This window comes from Schistocerca americana, chromosome 1 (genome assembly GCF_021461395.2).
Source record: "Schistocerca americana isolate TAMUIC-IGC-003095 chromosome 1, iqSchAmer2.1, whole genome shotgun sequence".
Taxonomy (NCBI): domain Eukaryota; kingdom Metazoa; phylum Arthropoda; class Insecta; order Orthoptera; family Acrididae; genus Schistocerca; species Schistocerca americana.
This window is the reverse complement of record NC_060119.1, coordinates 11,844,584-11,866,089: the sequence shown is the minus strand read 5'-3', so window position 1 is coordinate 11,866,089 and position 21,506 is coordinate 11,844,584. Positions and strand designations below refer to the sequence as shown.

The 21,506-nt window shown below is 37.9% G+C and overlaps 1 long non-coding RNA gene across 1 annotated transcript in view; it reads right to left on the bottom strand.

Moving 5' to 3' along the window:
• LOC124620189 overlaps positions 1 to 20,808 on the bottom strand; it is a 41,735-nt gene extending 20,927 nt beyond the window's left edge. The window contains exons 1-2 of the long non-coding RNA XR_006980170.1: positions 20,749 to 20,808; positions 11,770 to 11,905 (exon numbers count right to left, since the gene is read on the bottom strand). This is a non-coding gene — a long non-coding RNA (uncharacterized LOC124620189). The remainder of the gene's footprint in view (positions 1 to 11,769; positions 11,906 to 20,748) is intronic.
• Between the last annotated feature and the right edge of the window lie 698 nt (positions 20,809 to 21,506).

The following is a 21,506-nucleotide window of genomic DNA, read 5'->3' as shown; positions in this document are numbered from 1 at the left end:
AAACACAAAAGCTTGTTTACTTTTGCTCTGTTATCTCATATGGTGTTATAGTTTGGGGCAATTCTGTGCACTTGGCAAGAATATTCTCATCCCTGAAAAATGCAGTCAGCAAGGTCTGCAGTGCCAGCTTGTGAACATTCAGGGTTGCCGCAAGTTTCCCCAAGTGACGTTCCCTGATTTCCAGCAAGTTTTAGCATTTTTCCCTGACAAATTTCGAGGTCTCAAGGGCAAGTAAAGACATAAGTTCACAAAAAAAATGTAAGGACTTCTGTATTTCTTCCCCTCATGAGCAAAAATCTTAAGTACTAATGTCAGCATCTTTTGTAATGAACAGTTTTTAGATGGAGAAAGAAAGACAATGGTATATAATATTCCATGAAGACCACTGATGTTATTTTATTTCAATAAAACTAAACATATTTGGTGACACAAATACGCATTTCCTTGGAGTCGCAAGACAGATTTAAAATACCTACACTGATTTCAGAAATAACCTCACAAAAAAGTAGGCCTATTGAAAGAAGTATATAAGGCAGGCCAAAATATACAGGTACATAGCATACAAACCGCCTGTGACTGCCACAAGTTGTTCTTCCTATCGCTCATACTTTCTAATATACAGGGTGTACATTACATCTGGGAACACTTTCAATTATTTATTGCACAAGAACCAAACATAGCACAGATATCACACATATGTCATTTTGAAGAGAAACCCTGAAAGTTCTTTTTCATGTATACCACCACAGCATACTTTGGTGATTTGCCGATAGCACCAGTCTTAAACATGGCAAGTTCAGGTGCGGAGCGAGCTTTCTGCGTGTTGGAGTTCGACAAAAAAAGTGTGTGCTACAGCTGTTCAATGGATGTTTAGAACAAAGTATGGTAAGAAACCACCAATAAGGAAGGCACAACAAATTTATTATGACGGGTTGCTTGTGCCCAGCACAGAGAAGCAGACATCCCAGTGTGAGTGAAGTGAATTTGGATTGCATACGAGAGACATTCATAAGGAGTCCAAACAAATTGGTGCGTCGTGCATCCCATGAACTCGAAATGGCTCCACTGACTGTGGCAAGTCATGCGACAGAAGTTGTCTATGAAACCATTCGAATTGGAGCTAGGGTAGAAGGTCAATAACAACGACAAAGACAAGTGTTTTGAGTTTTGTTCACAGTTGCAACAATTGAATAACAACGGGGGTGGAATTTCTGATCGCTTAAGTTTTAGCAATGAAGCCACTTTTCACACTAATGGGAAAGTATACAGGCATAATTGTCGAATCTGGGGTGCAAAGCATCCACACGAATGGATTGAATTTGGGTGTGATTCGCTAAATGTAAATGTTTTTTGTGCTTTGTCGTGTCGAAAACTGTACGGGCCATTCTTCTTCGCCAAGAGAACTGTCACTGGATGTTCCTACTCGGATATGTTGCAGCAATGGCTGATGCCTCAGATGCAATTGGGCTCTCCGTTCATCTTCCACCCCATTTTCATCGTGAAGTTTGTGGGTACCTGAATACAGAGCTGCCGCATCGATGAACTGGCCGTGCTGCAGAAGGGAACAGCTGTTTCATGAAATGGCCTCCCTGATCACCAGACCTCACTCCGTGTGACTTTTTTTCTGTGGGGACACATTTAAGATCCGGTGTATGTATGGTCTCTACCACGTGATGTAGCGGAGCTCCGGGAGAGAATACGAGAAACAAATATCACAATCGACGATGCCATGCTGGGACAGGTATGGCACGAATTCGATTATTGTATTGATGTCTGCCGGGTCACTCATGTTTCGCGTACTGAATGTTTGTAAAAAAAAAAAAAAGATATGTACATCCTGAATAAATTATTTTCTAAGCCCCAAAATGTACTACAATAAATAAAATGTTTATAAAACAATGTACCGCACAGTGTACTTGCAGTGAGAAAATCACAATTCCTGAAATCCATCGCCCGTGGCCTCTGGCCTGCCGAGGAGCACCACAGTCCTGAGTCCTCGGATAAATCATGAAAACCCACTGCATTATACCACACACAAACAGAGCCGGCCTGGGAGCAGATCGGCGAGACTAGATCCGATGAGCAGGGCTTGCACATTATTGGGAAACGATGGGCTTCAAATCGGCAGACCCAATCCGTTAGAGAGACCCACAGAAATGGCCTGTGGTTTTGGCCCATCATGGAAGTCCATTCATGTGGGCAGCTTTACACAAGTCACTGACATTATGTTGACGAAATGAGATGGTGGTGATAAATCCATCAATTTGTGCAAATACTCTGAGAATTAATGCTAATGAAGATAGGTAGCAACTCACCGTAAAGATGATCACTGAACCATGGACAGACACGTAGAAAAGACAATCACACTCTCACAACTAAATTTTTGGCCATAGCCTTTCTTGGAAAATAACACACACACACACATATTCACACAATCACTCAGACACAACTCGTGCACATATGACCGTTGTCTCCAGCCACTGGGTCAACAATCTCCAAGAATCATATCAAAACCAACCACCCCTCACGCCTCCCATCGGCAGCTACTAGGCTAGTGGCAAGAAGTGGTGGCAGCACTGACTGCAAGCTGAGGGGAGTGGTAGGAAGTGGAGAAGCAGTAAGAATGAGGGAGTAGGGAAGCGGTGCATGTATTAAGCTGTACCCAGCCAGCGACGATGCAGGAAATCTCAGTAAACAAACTGTTTCATCTACTGAGACAGAAAACAAGATTTCTCCAGGTTTTTTTTTTCCAAATTTCCCAGCATGGCAGAAAAAAAGAGTGATACACCTAAGTATTCAAATCCACACACAAAGGTTACCTTGTGGTATGCTAGAATTCCGCACAGGAGACCCTCACAATACATGAGAACTTCTCTATGCAACATGTAATTTATCCTAATTTCTCTTAATTTCATATTTTATTAATTCTGTAATTTTTTGTTTATAAATTTTATATTCAGCTTTCTGTAAACTAGGTACCACCTCGTCCCATGAGCTTTGGCTCAAAGTCTCAAGATACGCGATAAAAAAAATAAATGTCAATCCCAAAACCTCACATGCCAATATAATGATCTGCATGCAATCATTCTGTTGATAATGGCACATTAAATTTGGAAAAAAAAAATGCATTCAGCCCCCTCACATCATTACATCATCAGTGCAAACCAGACGATATTTCTCGTGTAAATCTACACAGCTATCTGGCAGTTCACACTCAAGGATACACGGCATTTTTCCAGCTCAATATTATGTAAAAATCAACACCTATTTCTTTCAGGCACTGTTTATAATGTATATGTTTTAAGATTTTTTTGTTGATATCAGGTAATAGAGCACACTTTCTAAACAAATTAGAAGTATTTTGAATATTTTTGAACCTGCTTAGAGTTATTTAAAAAAAGTAACAAGGAAATTCTTCCTCAAACTGAGGTACCATTTAATCCAATGTTATACATTTGAAGGAGACCAAATTTTTAAAAGACATGCATGACATGGCTGAGGTACTAGACCTATTTAATTCCACCTATTACGTATATTACAAGGTTAAAAAAGTATCACATCTTACATTTAATATTTATAATTTTTTCCTAATAAAAATGTTATTTTTTCTATGATTTAGCTGATTCTGCAATAAAGCTTAGGTCTACTACATAAGTATGGACTACCGAAAGTTACAGAAAAAATTAGGGCAATGCTTTATAAATTTTAGGAAATATTTGTACCTGAATTCTGAAGAAAACAACTTGCGGGAAATTGCGAATGAACATATGAGTCCAATTAAACTGTGCCTCAGAAAATTCCTGAAGCATAGTCTACATCCTGCAGCCTTTCTTAATCTTCAAGCTTCCTCTTGGCATTCCTTTTAGCACTTCTTGCTTCTTTGGTAACTTGAAGAGCGAATCTTTCAGCTTCATGCACCCGTTGTCTGTCACACAGAAGAAATTGATCTTTCATATTAGAGCCACATTTTATGCCTAAATTTCTCAGGACTTCCTACCTTCCTATCACTCCATCATTGAAACATAGCACACCATCTAGTACACCAACTATTAATGTATTTATTCCTACAAAAACATTCTTGAGTAATCTTTCCCGTATGGAATGGTTGAAACTTTCATTTGTATTCTGAGTGCCCCCATGAAGACATTTACCGTATTTACTCGAATCTGAGCCGCACTTATTTTCCAGTTTTTGTAATCCAAAAAATCGCCTGCGGCTTAGAATTGAGTGCAAAGTAAGCGGAAGTTCTGGAAAATGTTGGTAGGTGCCGCCACAACTAACTTCTGCTGTCGAATATATGTAGCGCTACACAGGCATGCTTTGCAGGCACAAAGATAAATACTGGCGCCAAACCCTCTGCATGAGTGTATTAAAAAAAAAAAAAAGAAAAAGAAAAAGGGGTGGCAGACAAGTTTTTCCTCCGCCTCGAGTTTCGACCACTGCATTTTCATACATTTTCCAACGAAGTAAATACAAATTCCGTATTGTGCACCTTTGAATGTAGCAGCATTTCAATGCACTACGAAAATCCGACTGGCAAGACTGTTTGGGATGTTTGTCAATATGGCCAACTCTACGTTCTGAATTTTTTCCTAACTGTGAGAAGAGATGGTTCCTTACAGGAACTTTTATGAATTGTGAATAGCATGTAGTATTCTCTTCACATAAGAATAATTAGAATATAAACATTTTGCCATGTATTCTTTCGTGTTTGCTGCTAACTCATTTAAATCCTGTCTGCCTAATAAACTACGAAACTAGAGTGAGACAACAGCAAACACGGAAAAATATAGATATCATCCCATATTTATATTTGTATTATTCTTATGCCTAATAGTGATACAGTCAGAAATGAAGCACGGCAATTGACTAGATTTTTAAATCTAAGATGACTAATTTCAGTGCAGAATCTGATGTACTAACAAGGTGCCTGCAAAGATTTTCAAACAGAGAAAAATTTTCACTAAACTCCCGTTCAGAATATCTTCTATCGTACGCTGTCTATTATTTGGTTCTTGTTGATCATTCTCAAAGAAAGCAGGAGTGTAGGTAACAGTAAATAGCAGTCTCTTGCCATTGTTTCGCTAACGAAGTACGCGAAAGAGGAAGGGTACCCGTATAATACGGACGGAGCGCCTGACGCATAGTAATGGCTACCTGGTAAAGCTTAACTACTGAGCTTACGACTCGAACCAAACTACTGTAGCTGTATCGTCATTCATTTGACCTAAATTGTGTCTCATATTACAATGGACCAACTTTGTTTCGATTTGGAGGTGCGCCCTAAAACTTTTCTCTCCCCTTGAATTTCAAGTCTCAAATTTCAGGTGCGGCTTAGATTCGGGAAATTTTTTTTTCCTGGATTTCGAGTCTCATTTTTCAGGTGCATCTTAGATTCTAGTAAATGTGGTACTAAGCAAAACAGGGTCCACTCAGGTCTCTAAAAATTGGTTTTATTTCATTCATAACAGGCTCAAGAAGATAATGCTTATGATATTTTGATAGTATATTTGACCACTTTCTTTTGCTTTTTGGTAAGCACACCTAAGAATCTACTCCTTTAGGGCAAAGTCCATGAACAGTGTGGTCATCTGTGGACAACTTATGAAAGTAGGTGGCCCATACAGCTTTCCTCATTGCTGTATCATCATTCAGAGGTGCAGTTTGTCTAATGGCCAGTCCTTAATACCTCTGAAGGAGGTCTATTTCAGTTTCTGTCAATCTGTCTCAGCCAGACAGAGATTTTCCATCAGATAGCAATTTTCCTTTCATTTCTCTTCTTAGCTTCCTCAATCTAGCACCCATCCTCTTTTGCACATGTCCACAACACTCCAGTTTTGTTACGAAGCTATTACCATAAACATTGAACTCATTAATTTTATTGAAAGCTTTAGATTCCCCATCACCTAGGTACTTTGTATATCTAAGGTTATGAACGGGCACTGACCTCTGAAATCATTTTAGAGCTCCATCACTCTCCATACCTCTACTGTAACCATCATAATTATTATAACACTGATGTTCAATATGTCCTTCAGTGTTACTATGGCAGGTGTGGCAATAATTAGATAAGCACTCAACATCAAAAACTTTTCCATTCTCCACAGAAGTAGCACTTAAAACACCATTCAAGGAACGATGTCCTCGATGTTGCCATGTCCCATCAAGTGCAACAGCAATGTCCCTTGTTTCACTAATATTAACAGTTTTTTCTACTGCACATTTCATAGATGCTTTAGACACAACCGTCAAGGCACCTAAAAGTATTCTTATGTACTTGCTGAACCTACTGGGAGGAGGAAGATCAATCAAATGACAGAACGTTTGTGCAGCCTTTTTTTCCTTTTCCTATTGCACGCATTGCGTACACTAACTTCAAATTCACATCATATGAATTATGCACAATGTTCGAAGTCATTTTCGAGGTAGATTTATTACAGGATCTACACAGACCAACTAATTTTGGCGCTAAACCCTTCCTGCTACTTTGTTGTTCAGTTAGTTCCAGACAGCCTACACCATCACATTGTTTACATTTTTCCACTTCCTTTATCAAAGAAGATAAGATACCCACACCAACAACAACAAATCCACTACAAACAGCGTCATTTTTAACACAAAAATTTGAATCACCAGGAGGCGTGCCACATGTGAATTTCTTCACTGAAGAACTGACACGTAGGTTACTTTCAACAGTGTGGCTTGTTTTGTTTGTCAACTGTTTACCACAGAATTTCCTTTTATTGAATTTCTTGATGTGTGGCACACTAAAAAATATGTATTTCCACAAATATATGTAGCACTTGGGAAACAAACGTTTATTAACATGTGAACAAACTGCTTCAGAACACAAAAGTAAATACTTGCAAAGATAATCATTTACAGACGCTAGAAACCTGCACTGTTACCAACATATACAATGTATCATACATATAATCGCTGGAAACAGAAAGAAAGTGCACAGTTCTTTTCAAAATAATACTGGTTTCTGTAACAGAAATAAAGGGGGCATGGCAGTATACAAGGTGCGAATGTAAAGTAATGACACTGATGTGAAAAAAAATGTTGCTTACAGTTTTAGTCAATTTTCGTGTTGTCTCCTTCAAAGTTCCCTTCTGATTGCACACACTTTCTTTAGCACTTCTGCCATTGATGGTAACATTTCTGGAACTAATCTTCTGTAATATCCTCCAAGACCTTCGTCACAGCTCTTGGGACATCTTGTGTTATTTGAAAATGGTGTCCTTGACCGCCATTTTGACTCTTTCACAGAGAAAAAAGTTGCACGGAGCAATATTTGGTGAATAAGGTGGCTCTGGTAGTACCGAAATTTGTTTTGAGGTAAAAAATTACTGTACTGACAGAGCAGTATGGGATAGTGCATTATCGTGATGCAGAATCCAATTATCAGCAATGTTATTATTAGACGAACCGTTCCTCAATTGATGTGCAGTTCTCCTGCAATCATTTTCATGGATAAACTTCTATCAGATTTTACGAGTTCATGCACCCGTCCGTGAGGTTGACAGTCGTCCACTGCAGTCTTCATCTTCAACATTTCTTCTGCCTTCACTAAACATTTTATGCCAATCAAAAACTTGAGCTTTTGACATAACCTCCTCTCCAAAAGCCTTCTTAAGCTTACCGTAAGTTGTCGTCGCGTTTTCACTCAATTTAACGCAAAAAGAAATGGCATACTGTTGCGCAATATTATGCAGTTCCATTTCTGTGATGAGAGACACTAACACGTGTTAACTTATTACAGCACAACTCGTGACTGAGCAGTTGCTTCAACATGCCGCTTGGACTAGAAGCGGCTTATAGACCAAGGTCACAGATATTGTGCCTACGCAAGCCTGCAGGGGTGCCACACCTTGCAAAGAAAATCAGTCTCATTACTTTATTGCCGCACCTCGTACATGACCGTAACTTTAAAATTTGGTATGTATAGGTCTTTTTTCATTTCAAACCCTACAGTGTATATATCAATGTAATCAGGAAAGACTATAGAATTTAATAAAGTCATTTAAAAAATTTTGATTTTTCCACCATTTATAAGTATCCTGTATCCTTAAGTGTTCGGCAGAGGATTCATCGAAAAGCCTTCAGACTATTTCTGTAACATTCCACTCTTCAACAGCACTGGGGAAAAATATCATTTAAATCTTTCTGTGGGAGCTCTGATTTCTCTTACTTTATCACGATAATAATTTCTCCCTATGTAGGTGGGTGCCAACAAAATATTTTGCCATTCAGAGGAAATTTCCTGAAAACATCTCATCATAACAAAAAACACCTTTGTTTTAATGACTGTCACCCCAACTTGTATATCATGTCAGGGTATACGCGGACAAGGAAAAAAAATTCCCAGATTTCTCAGTCAAAAATACACTTTCTCCCAAGTGAAAACATACTTTTTCCCTGTTAACTGACGGTATATTTTCTCTCGGAACTGTATAACTTATAAGTCCTTTGATTATGGTTTTATACACGGGCGTAGAATGTCCTGGCGCTTTAGGGGAAAAAAAAAAAAAAAAAAAAACACGCATTTTGGAAAGATCTTTGATGTGCAGCAACATGTATGCTGCATATTTTTGTATTAGGAAAGTATGAACTCGAATTCCACCAAACACCGCATGTTACTTTCCAAAGCATTGAAATTGAGATTGGGATGCGCTTTTGTAAGTTAGTCATAGCTCATTTCATGCGATTTCGCCAGCCGATCACAGCAGGTATTCAGAGCTTAGGACACGTGATGTAGTCAACCAACAGCAACATCACTGTTAAGTAGCGCGAACACACAAACAGAAAAAGTTAATGGTTCAAATTAATGTAAATAGTGTTGCTAAACGAAACGCAAAGCCTTCACATATAATATTGGTCTATCAGATTAATACGCTGCAAGAGAAGCTAAGCTTTCACATAAAATGTTGGTCTTTTATGCGCGTATTACAATTTAAGATGTATCACACAAAGGTGCCAGTAAAATTTTTAATAACGACATAAATGTCTGATCTTCCAGGCTCAAAATTCATCTAAATGGCTCATCATCAAAGAGTTGATTTTTAAATGAGAGTCAAACACTTTGTGATTTAAGAAATTCATCGTATATTATCTCACATAATTCTGGTGTAACTGCTAGAATGGTACTTTGATGGTAACGATTTTCAACCCACCCTTCGAAATATTTTCCCATGACCTGTTAGAAATAGGTTCGTTTCTGCAGTTGCCAGAGAGCGCCAGACGACAGGCATCACTGCGCAAGCGCAGCTACGATGTCGTAGGGAGCCCGCATGTTCGTACGTGTGAAACAATAAAAGATATTACATTATGTAAGAAACAAGACATCAGAGGATACTCCAAGAGAATCAGAATTTCATGACCCATACTAAAATGTTCACATTTAAAGTGCAAATTTGTATGTCCAGAATCCCACGACCTGTTATTAAGCTTTTCTATGTGGTTTTTGGGATGTAAATTTTCTTGGAGTACCAGTACTGTCCTGTCTCATATTTGGTTCTTTATTATGGCGTAATGCCAAATGTGCTACAAGTTGAAAATGTGCACTTGAAATGCAGCAAACACAGTGTGTGGAATTAAACACTTTGTCTCAATTATATTGTCTGCCTTAGTGGAAAAGATCAATGAAAGAAAATAACTTTGGCAAACCAACAAAAATAACTTCATTGTTCTAAAAGGCAATTAACGCTTGACTGTCAGAAAGATGGAAATAAAATAAAATCTGCTACTAATAACACAGTTTAGCCTTCCATAATTATGTGAATGTATTTTAATTCACTTGATAGCTCCCGGCCACAGAAATCTGTTTTGTCTTCATTTGACGTGGGAGCAGTAAATGAAGAGGAAACAGCAAAAACACTAAATGTAAAAATGGGTCACGTGGAGACTACACACTTCCCAACTGTAATTCAGACTGTTCTGCGCATCGGTCCCGGATCTCTAATCTTTCCGAACCGGGGCAATACCCCGCCATCCCCTCGAGCGTTTGAGATAGGACGTTAAAAAAAAAATTATATATATATATATATATATATATATATATATATATATATATCCCGGGAGTGGAAAGACTTACCTCAGGGGGAAAAAAAGGACGGGTATACACTCGCGCACACACACATATCCATCCACACATATACAGACACAAGCAGACATATTTAAAGACCACATATACAGACACAAGCAGACATACTTAAAGACCATTTTTTTGTGGGGGTGTTGTGAGGGTGACATGGTATTAGAAGGTGGAAAGTGTAACATGAGGTTGAAATGAAAATGAAAGATAAAAAAATATGGGGAGAGATAAAGGTGAACTAGAAACTTAAAGTAGCTGCTAGCTGTGGACTGTACAACTCGCCCTTACTAGTATAGCGATCTGCCCAAAAATTTTTTGTCAAAATTTCATTTTCTTGTATACACCGAGAACGTAATACGTAATCATTCTTACCTGTTATTCGTTTATTTCCACTCCTGTAATCTGAATCTATGGATTCCGCTAGTAATTACAACAACGCTCATCATTCGCAAACACAATCAACCACACAATCAGACAGCGGTTGGCATTCATCCGTTCAGCCTTACTTCGCTCAGCTCTGTCAGATTCCACTGACAGAGGAAACATGTACACTACGCACGCATTCACAAATCAACTTACGATTCATTCAAAATCAACTTAGAATGTGTTAAAAATGTTCAAAAACCGACAGGGATGAGTTTCAACGTAATATGAATAATCGATAAACTAACAAACTAACATGCGCAGGATGCGAGTCGCTTTGTGAAACAAGGTTTCCTCCCCCCCCCCCCCCCTCAAGAATATGAATTTGCCCCCCCTCCCTAGATTTGGACCTCCTGCGCATGTATAAATCTGGCAGCTTGGGCGCTCCAGTAAAATTTTTCCCAGTAGCATCTAGCTGCTTGCTGCGACTGCTTACACAGCCAACAATTTCTGTAGCCAGAAGCGGGAGAAGGTACTACTCAACTGTGCATGTACATGATCGAGCTCGTAACTGTTAAAATGAATTTAATGTAAACAGTTGTGACGTCACGCTCAGCAGAGGCAATTTGCTGTTACAAAGCATTGCACAGTCTTCCTAAAGCCTTTGACGCATTTTACTGTTGGCGGACACTTGTATGAGCACCGTTTTGTTGCTGTATATGGTGCATTTCCCTTGAAATTTAAGTTTTATTTTCGTTTTTTCTCTTGTTCATGTTTTATTGCTGCAGTATTGAGACACAGAAATATCCTTTGTTAGAGTATTGGTTCTTACCAATCAAAATTACACAAATTTAACTGAAAACAAAAACAATGAAAAATTTCCCGGGTTTTTCCCCGGCTCTTCCGGGTCGTACACACCCTGCATGTCCATGGCGCACTCCCCCTTCTTAGCAATAAAACAACATAAGTTGCTCTTCTTTGAATGCTTTTTCATGTCCTCTGTCAACACTATCTGACAAAGATACCATAGCACACAGGGCCATAACTGTAGTTCAACAGTGTTTCAGTGAAAATTTTTTGTGTGTTTTCAGTTGTATCACCATCCACCATCTCCCTTCCAATTTAACAGTAAACACTGAAACACTATGTTATGCAGATAACAACCAACCTTAGGCTACAATTCCCCATTGGAAGTCACCGACATCAAAAGAAAAATTCAACTGAGAAAATTGAAAAATGATGCTAACGACTGTCTCTCAAATAATAATGTATCACAAAGTTGACCAAATATTAGTTTACCAGTTACTGACCACTAATTTGCTCGGTTCTTTGCCATCAGGACCCTCTGGACCAAAGACACCTATTAGAACATACTTAAATGTTCCTTCTGGGTCGATATCCCCATCAGGAACAGTGGCAAGCTTCTCCGCTGCTGTCATTAGTGTCCTGTTAAACAGGTGATAAAATTATTCCAGAAATATTTATATACAACAGGTGAGAGAAAAGTAGTGCTGCAGTCACAATGTAAACAATACAATTCTGCCTCTAGGATTTATACTGGAAAAAATGTTTCCTTCAGAGAAATAATGATCTAATATTTGGATTTTGAAACGTGTGCCTATTAAGTAAATACAAGCATTCTGTGGAAGATCGTACACCATCCAAACCATAAAACTATCAATTACTTGTATCCAAAGGGAAACATACTTGAGAAAGCAATAAAATTACAAAGAGAGACAACTGCATTCTCGTAGAAAGAATTCGCTGGGTGAATTCCTTCATGTTTGGTGGACTCAAAAATATTTTTTAAAAACATTTATTGGTTATCGTTTAGAAAGAGCAGCCATTTTTGTTTCAGGCTGCAAGCATTCTTACACTTTTATAAGCGTCTGTGGTTTTTTAAATTATTCGGTAATGGATTGCGCCAGACCTTTCATATAAGAGGTATTTATTTCAGCAGACACTGGACCATAAATTAAAACCATGATCACCCTGCTGAATGTATTAGGGAATACACTTTTAATGTCTCAAAGTTGTTGGTTGTAAATTTAAAAAACCCATTTTTAATACTATCTTTCCAAAGAGTAGTTTCTTAGCCTTAATACATTTTGTGGTATTACACTACTCAGTATAGATACCTTTTTTTTTTTTAGAGAAACAATTATGACAAGCTTATACTTAAAAACACTTTAAAAACAAATGTTTTGAATTTTTTCATTCTTTGGTCTGCAAATCTTTGTTAATGGACCAGATATAAATCTGAAAATTACACATTTAATAGACCTTTATGATATCAAACTTCTGTATAAATTTCAACCTTGAGATTCCATGGACAAAAAAATTTCAAATATGAGTCAAAAATATGTTTCTTACTGTTTGCAATATCTGGGCTGATGGAAACAGTGTATAAATTACATAATTTAAAAATATCTAGGATAACTCTTTAAAAAATGAGACAATTCATTACATTATCCCGTTCTCAACTTATTTGTTTTTACTATGTTGTTTATTGAACAACAGAGATATTTCTTCACTCATGTTGGGCACAGGGTTAAATGTTCGCCTAGTCACAGTCATAAATTCCAGGGGAGAAGACAACTCCTTTAATGATTTTTAACGGGCCTCTCGAATTGATCCTTTTCAAATTTTTTAAATGGGGTTCTTGGTGCTGGTAAAATGTAACATCCACATCTTGGTTTTGACGAGCAATGTTACCAACTTTGGCAATCCACCACTGTTCGTCATAGACACAAGCCACTATGTCCTTACTTTGAAGTGTCAGTGGTACAAGTTTTCCACAGTGATGACGTTCACTATCAGAGGATGTTGATGTGAACTTACAGTTGAGCAAGTTGTATGACTAAGGTATAAAACAATGAAAAGATCAGGTGCCTTTAACCTTCTGACAAGTTTTGAATCTTTCCTCCAAGACATTGGCATAGAGTTCTCGTATTTCCTCACATTTAATGAAACATACGTAATCCCTTTTACCTATTCTTTATACAGAATGTGAACATTTCTTGACGTGTCCAGATTTGGTTCTCATAGGTCCGTTGCAGACTAGCTTTTGTGACAGCTCACTTTGTTGTACCCTTTATGCCATCACACTCACTCTTCCCAGGGCATGATGCAAAAAAGTGCTATTCTGCACCGAGCCAACGGTCTTTTTCTCTTTGAGAAAGGAGATATTAATATTTGTTTGCTTTTATATTGGCTTGCAGCACCATCAGAGAAGTTCATCAGTTTGTTTATGGAACTGTCATGCTGTTTTACGTAGTTTGTTAACTGCAGGTGAAAAGCATGCACTGCTGTAGCTTTGTGCTCAAAGTAATCATTTGCAACACAAAAACTATGACTCTAGTTTATCTGGATCTTTATAACAGAACATAAATGGACAAACTGTGGCCTGTTTGTTTACCCAGTGGTGCCCTTGTATTTCACTTGAACAACAAAGAAATAGTTTTCAGAAAAGTCAGCAAGAACTATACATTCATCAACTGCCAAGGTTTGCTTTTGTCCTTTAGAAATTTATCCTGACTTTGGCAATTAAATGACACACTATTGAGTTTTCAAGGTTAGTAACCAACACTTAGAAAAACTATTCTCATTATTTTGAGACTCCATTGTTCAACTGCACACTTCAAGGGCTCATTATTAACTAAGTGTGAGTGAATAGATGTTGGTGGAAGGGGGATGACAACAAACAGATTTGTACAGGCTTGTCTACATCTACATGGATACTCTGCAAATCACATTTAAGTGCCTAGCAGAGGGTTCATTGAACCACCTTCGCAGTTCTCTATTATTCCAATCTCGTATAGAGCGCAGAAAGAAGGAACACCTATATCTTTCCGTTCGAGCTCTGATTTCCCTTATTCTATCGTGGTGATCGTTTCTGCCTATGTAGGTCAGTGTCAACAAAATATTTTCACATTCAGAGGAGAAAGTTGGTGATTGGAATTTTATGAGAAGATTCTGTTGCAACAAAAAATGCGTTTCTTTTAATTATGTCCAGCCCAAATCCATTATCATTTCTGTGACACTCTCTCTCATATTTCACAATAATACAAAATGTGCTGCCCTTCTTTGAACTTTTTCAATGTACTCTGTCAGTCCTATGTGGCAAGGATCCCACACCGCGCAGCAGAATTCTAAAAGAGGACGGACAAGCGTAGTGTAGGCAATCTCCTTCGTACTGCCAATAAATTGCAGTCTTTGATTACACTTCCCCACAATATTTTCTGTTTGTTACTTCCAATTTAAGTTTGATATCATGAAGATCCATTAAGTGTGTAATTTTCAGACTTTTATCTGCTCTCCTTACAAAGATATTGTAGGTCAAAGAATGAAAAAAATCAAAAAATCAATTTTTTAAAATAGTGTACATTTTGTGTAAGCTTCTCACTATAAGAAGTAGTTATACTGTATAGTGAAATAGCACAATAAATATTAAGGCTGAGAAATTACTCTTACTATGGAAAAATACAATTAGGGTAGATAAAAAATCTACTCACCAAGTGGCAGCAGAACTCGCACATAAAAGACGGAAGAGGGGTGAAGGAAGAGAACTGGAGACGTCTAGGAAAATTGGTAGATATCGGGAAAGTCACCCAGAACAGCGGGTCAGAGGAGACTTACCGTAAGTAATGTCTTTCCTTCTCATCCCGTACGGTAAGTCTCCTCTGGCCCGCGGTTCTGGGTGACTTAACCAATATCTACCCCTTTTCCTAGACCTCTCCAGTCTTTCTCCTTCACTCGATTACTTCCCCTTCCACCCTTCTGCCTGAAGAAGGAGCCACTGGCTCCAAAAGCTTGCTAATTACAGCTGTCTTTTATGTATGTGTTCTGCCGCTGCTTGACGAGTAGAATTTTTATCTATTCAATTAAATAGTTTAAAGAATGAGCTTTTTTAGCTTGCAATCAACAAGTTTGAGCCATTAAAAGTAGGGCCTATATTAAGGAATACATTCAGCATGGTTATCATGGTTTTTAATTTATAGTCCAGTTAATGATTCTTATTTGAAATTTCTGGGGCAACTCAGTACTGAATAATTTATATAAAAACAGATGCCTGTAAAAGCAAAAAATAGCCACTGTTTCTAAATGTTGAGAATAAATTTTTTTTAAAAATGTCTTTAAACCCATTAAACATTCGGGAATTCATCCAGCAAATATCAATTTTTTTCTGAAATGACCGAGCGACTGGTTACTTTTTTCCCTGGCCCACTAGTCCTAGCTTACATAACAGAAATTTTGATTTTTATCAATACCAACTGTCTGCTTTCACCTATCACATCATCAAAATGCTGGACATAAATCACTCATCGAAATCAGCCACACACTGCAACGACAAGTAGCCCAAGTTACCTATGGTGTTGTAAGTTGCCACAAATCAGAAACTGCTGTGTTTCCAGTAGCAAAACATACTGTTGCAAAATTGGCAGCAAATGGGTAGCATCACGTTGTGGCACAGCAACCATAAAGCTTTGCTTTGTCTCAACGTCATAACCACCAAAGACCCATTGCTCTCGCACCTATGACTTCGATGGTGCTGACGAAGCAGCTCTCGTCTATTTCAACAGTATGGCCAGGGCCGCCCAAAACTATTGGCTCAATTAAGAAATATTCATGGCAGATATCTCTACAAAATTGGCACCAATCGAACACAGTGTGCTCACTGCCAATTTTGAGCTCCCTTATTAAAAACTTTTGCCTACTGAGATCGAAAACCCACATGTAAGACAGTTGCACAATTTTAGAAATGTCTAAATGACTGCCAGCAAAAAATGACATTTTCCTGACTGAACATTTCTTTCTACAGTCCCTGCCAATGGAGCAGCTCCAAATTTCGCCATCTTTCCCTGTAGTTTTCTCCAGCTTCATCTCGTTGTATCCAACACAATACCTATTTTCACACACCATATCGTTCTTCATAAGACCTTGTTGCCTAGCCCATTGTATTGAGCTTCGGGTGTTCTCCATAACATGGTATAAATCTTCCATTACCAAATTGCTCAAATCTGGAAAATTTCTCGCCATTTTGGCACACGCAGTAATATACGATACTTCAAAACGGACAGCCTCAACAGAAAAATATAGGTTGTTGGGCGCACTGATCAAGATGCATAACTGTGAGCAACAGGGACAAATACCATATGCAACAATATGCAAAGCCAACAATAGCTATCATGGTAAGGATGTATGAAACTGTCAGCATTACCTATGGCTAAAGAACTCTGTGAAGAAATATATTAAAATGTCTGCAGCATATTGGCATAGCAACATGAATAAGCTGGTGGAAGCAGACAGTTAATTAATCTTTCCCCCCCCCCCCCCCCCCGCCCCCCACCACCACCATATGAAAATAAGTACTTTTTTGGTATTCCGTGCATATATATGCTTATATCCTAAGAAATATGTGTTTGCTTCAAAAATAGGTATTTTTCTCATGATCAGCGCATGTACCCCCTAAACTGCGTAAGTGCCATTTTCGTTATTGCAGATGTTCGTTTTTTGGTATTGTGGGCTTGGTTTGAGCTATATAGGTCGAGTGAACTGTATGATTCCTGCTGGCTTTGTGGCTGTAGCATTATGTCGTAGGGTGAGACTTTTTTAGGGGTGATGTGATGTGATGTTTTGTATTGTTAAAATTAGGTTGTCCTTGCGCTAGACCCCCTATTTCCCGCGGTTGTTCTGTAGTTTCATTTTATCATTGAAGTAAGATTACTTTCACTGTTTCTATTTTCTCGATCCCTTTACAAACGCAACCACAAATCACATGGAGTCAGTCTGGCAAAAAGCTAAAGAAAAAAATCCTATAAGGCCTTTCAGAACTCACTGTGCTATGCTGAATAACTACCTGGCGGAATTTCTCTGGTGTCAACGTTTTGGGGAAAACCCATTCCACAATTTTGTTATTAATTCCACCTTTCTTGAAGAGAAAGAGAGAAAGAGAGAGAGAGAGAGAGAGAGAGAGAGAGAGAGAGGGAAAAAAAAAATTAAATTCCGTGCATACATATGCAATATGTCATTTTTGATACAAAAAAATTTTTTGAGACAGTTAACTGATTTTTTTCTTTGCATCCAAATGAAAAATAAGTACTTTTTTGGTGAAGAGCGCGTCAGATATGACCGTAACACTCAAGTTTTGAAATAAAAAATTTTTTGGCATTCAGCGCATATATATGCTTATATCTTCAGAAATACGTGTTTCCTTCAAAAATAGGTACTTTTCTCATGATCAGCGCATGTACTCCTTAGACTGCCTAAGTGCCACGAAAAGCAGAATCAGATGTTTCCCTCGACCTCTACAGCTGAAAGGAAGCCCAGATAGCAAGGAACCAATACAGCTGAAAGGAAGCCCAGATACCAAGGAACCAATAGCTACAACCTGAAGAGTGGAATCAGACATTTCCCTTGACCCATGTAGCTCAAATGCAGCTCTCAATACCTACCAGCAATAATAATAATAATAATAATAATAATAATGAAAACAATGTAAACTTCACACACCAACATAACTCAAAAATCACCACAAAAACCAAAACCTTCAACAACTCGAAAACGCAAAAACCTGTATATACACCAGATCAATTAAAACCAACCAAAGTACGATAAATGTAAAACAGACAGAACATCAGAATTACTACAGATTAAAACCAAAATAAAAGTTTATTACCAACAAAAGCATGCAACAAAATCACCTAGGTTGACCGCCGCTACCAGTACACACACACACACACACACACACACACACACACAAAACTAATCAAACCTAACAAAATGCCACACACATAAAAAACCATCACTGAAAAATGAAGATTTCCAAATCCACATTGCAGCACTGGCTACCCAGACTCAAATAAACCCATGTTACCATAGTGATAATGAACCCAATATCACATGTTAAACTCAACAAACACAAACCAATTCAAAAACACACACACAACACCATTATGTCATGGGTCAAAGGAGACAGGTGGAATAGAACACTTCCAATGGCCCCTTAACTTAGTTCCTACCTCACGCAGACAGACAGGATGTGAGGACAAGAATGAATAGTTCTGAAAAATAAGATTAGTGTGTCACTTTTAAAAGTGTTAATCAGCAGTAGGGCCTCCTGGGATCTTGCTTCCTTGACTATCAGTAGTGACCAGCCATACTGTTTCTTTATAAAACAATTCCTTAATAACTTCATTGTTTAATATTTGGATTCTTGCACTGATGTCACCTCACGTGTAAGATTGTTCCCCCTATTGTTATCTAGACAACAAACTTGAACTCTAAGACATGATATCACAGTACATAAAACGATTTTTACATGTTAGTCTGAGAACGTGGACAGTGACCAAGAAGGCATACACTAAAATTGCACTTACTTTAAGTTTTCAAAATGTCACAACCCCTTTCTTCTGTCATTTATCACTCTTTAACCTCTGGAAATAATCTGTTAATATAAAAACTGCACTGTTTTTAGGGTTCATGTTAAACCACAGACCTCTCTACAACTGACTGGTTGGAGAAAGGCAAGACAAAGAACTGGTTATGAACTGTTGTGTCCAAATCAATCTTTGAAATGCCAAAAACAGGATTAGTTAAAAATGTGATACCAAGCTTATGAACGACAACACCCTTAACGTGGTGGAGATATAAGACACAGAACTAATCAACTGCTCACCTAACTAATAACACGTAAATGTTAGCGAAATAAAATGCTAGGGACTAACAGGATCTCTGTGAGAAAAGGTAGTTTTGGGCCCAGGATGTTCTTTCTATTAGTCCTTCAAATATATTAAAAACTTGAAAATACCAGACCCCAATTCGAAAATGGAGCCTCACATAGGTACTTAAATGTACCTATGGAATGACCTACCAACCCAACCTATCCTAGATATATGTTTACACCAGTCTACAGATCAGCCTGTCAATGTAAATGAACACATATATACATCTTGTATGCCACAAGCATTCCCCCAGTCGAACACCATCTCCAGTAGGCCTAGACTTAAAGTACACCTAGCAAACAATACAGTCTAAGCTACCAGCCACAAAAAATAAACTTCATATTATGATCAAAACACACACTCAAAATATTTCACTGAAACAAACGAAATATCCTAGATGCCATATCACATCACATTTCATATAGGCTACCTATGGCTCATGTTGTTCACTGGACTCCAAACACGTTTATTTTTTCACACACAAGCATTTATTGCTTAGTCCAGTTTCTTGAATAAGTATCATGAGGCTATCGTGGTTAAGTTTGTCAAATTAACTCCCAAAAACATCTTTTTGATAGCAATATTCTTGAATACTGGTTGTTTCTCAGATTCCACACCCCCTTCGGAATACCAGCTTGGTGCTTTCTGGGGTTTAGATATTAGCTACACAGTCATAGTTATGCTACCAAGACTTTGTAATGGAACTGGGAGATGTTATTTTTTTACCGTATTTGTCGATACCGAATTGTAAATGTTTTCTTATATTTTTGTCAGAATCTATTATAATTTGTCTTATTATATGTTAATTTACTTCTGTTTTTGAGAGTAAAAGCATATTGATTACTATTAGAAAATGTATCCACAGTCTAATATAACAGTCGTGACACTCACTGCTGTAAAAATTGTTGCCGTTTGACAGATGGAGCGACACTAGCACTGCAAGTGGCAGGTAAGGTGAACGTCAGACGCGTCGTAAGCATAATGTTTGTTTGCATCCATTTCCTTCTTCATTTCCGAATTATTTGCGTTATTTTCTTGGCTCCAAGGGTTTGTGTGGTACCAGAAGGCATATATGTTACTAAAAATGATTCTAAAAAAAGCGCAAGTAAGGACAAAAATCATGAATAGAGTGGCAAGCTACAACACATTCGTGAAGAAACACTTGTGACATTGGACAGAATTGCAGCTTACCACGTTGATATCAAAAGATTATAAACACACAGATTTACATGTAGGAAGCACATACATGTACCTCTACATGCAAAAACGACCGACAGCTCGTTTATCGTACTGTAGGCCTACTGCGTTTGTCATTTTCGCCCGTTGCCACAAGTACGACCTTCATCTTTATATTATTCTAAGTGAGACAAGCAACTGCAAAATAGTGGGAGAAATATGCTAAAAACATTATAATGAGCTGATTACACTACATTTCAAGAAAAACCAAATATTTGAATAATTTTCAATCAATCAGTCAGTGCACAAGGTGCTGACAAAATAATGTCATCACACGAAAGAAGCAAGGAAAATTAGGTGACTAACAACAGAAGTGAACGAAATACATACCAAAGAAATCAGCAGCCCAAATGAGCCAACTACTTCAGTTTCTTATTTGCTTTCTTGTTGTTAGAAACTAAGTCTTGATTCCAATATTTGAGCCGGTAAACAAGTCTCACTTTAACAAATATCTTGATTAACAGCAGCTTAGTTTCTTCACAACATCCAGGGGGAAAACTTGGGACAGCCAGCAACAAGTTTACATATAATTCACCACAGTTTTTCTTGTGAGAATGTTCATCAAAAACTGATGCCATCTGATTTTCACAATCCCTCAAAAATAAACAAATATTTTCACTGCAAATAACCAAGCTTCAAAATTGTCTTCGTAACTTTTGAAATGGCAATAAAATTTGTCATTTGCATCTAAGTCCTGGCTGTTGTCTACAAGTAGATTCCTGCACTTGACACAATTATGTAAAGAAAAAAGTTTCTTCAATATGTAACCAAACACATATCTCATACTGTTTTGTTCTTCAAGGTCTGCTGGAACTTCCACATTTGGTAGCTTTGTTGCAGAACTTGTATCACTACTGCATAACAACTGAGAGACCTTTAATGTTTGAGCAGATTTCATGTCCAGTATTGCCTGACCCCAGTCAATTCCTTCACAATTACTGCTTGCCACATTAGAGGAATTTATCAGTTTGCTTAGTGTACAGTTGTTAAATGCAGCACAAAACTGCCTTGGAAATGGGTTGCTGCAAAAACCACCTCTCTGCCTCATAGTTGAAAAAAAGTTTTCCAATGTGTCTTGGTTAATTTTA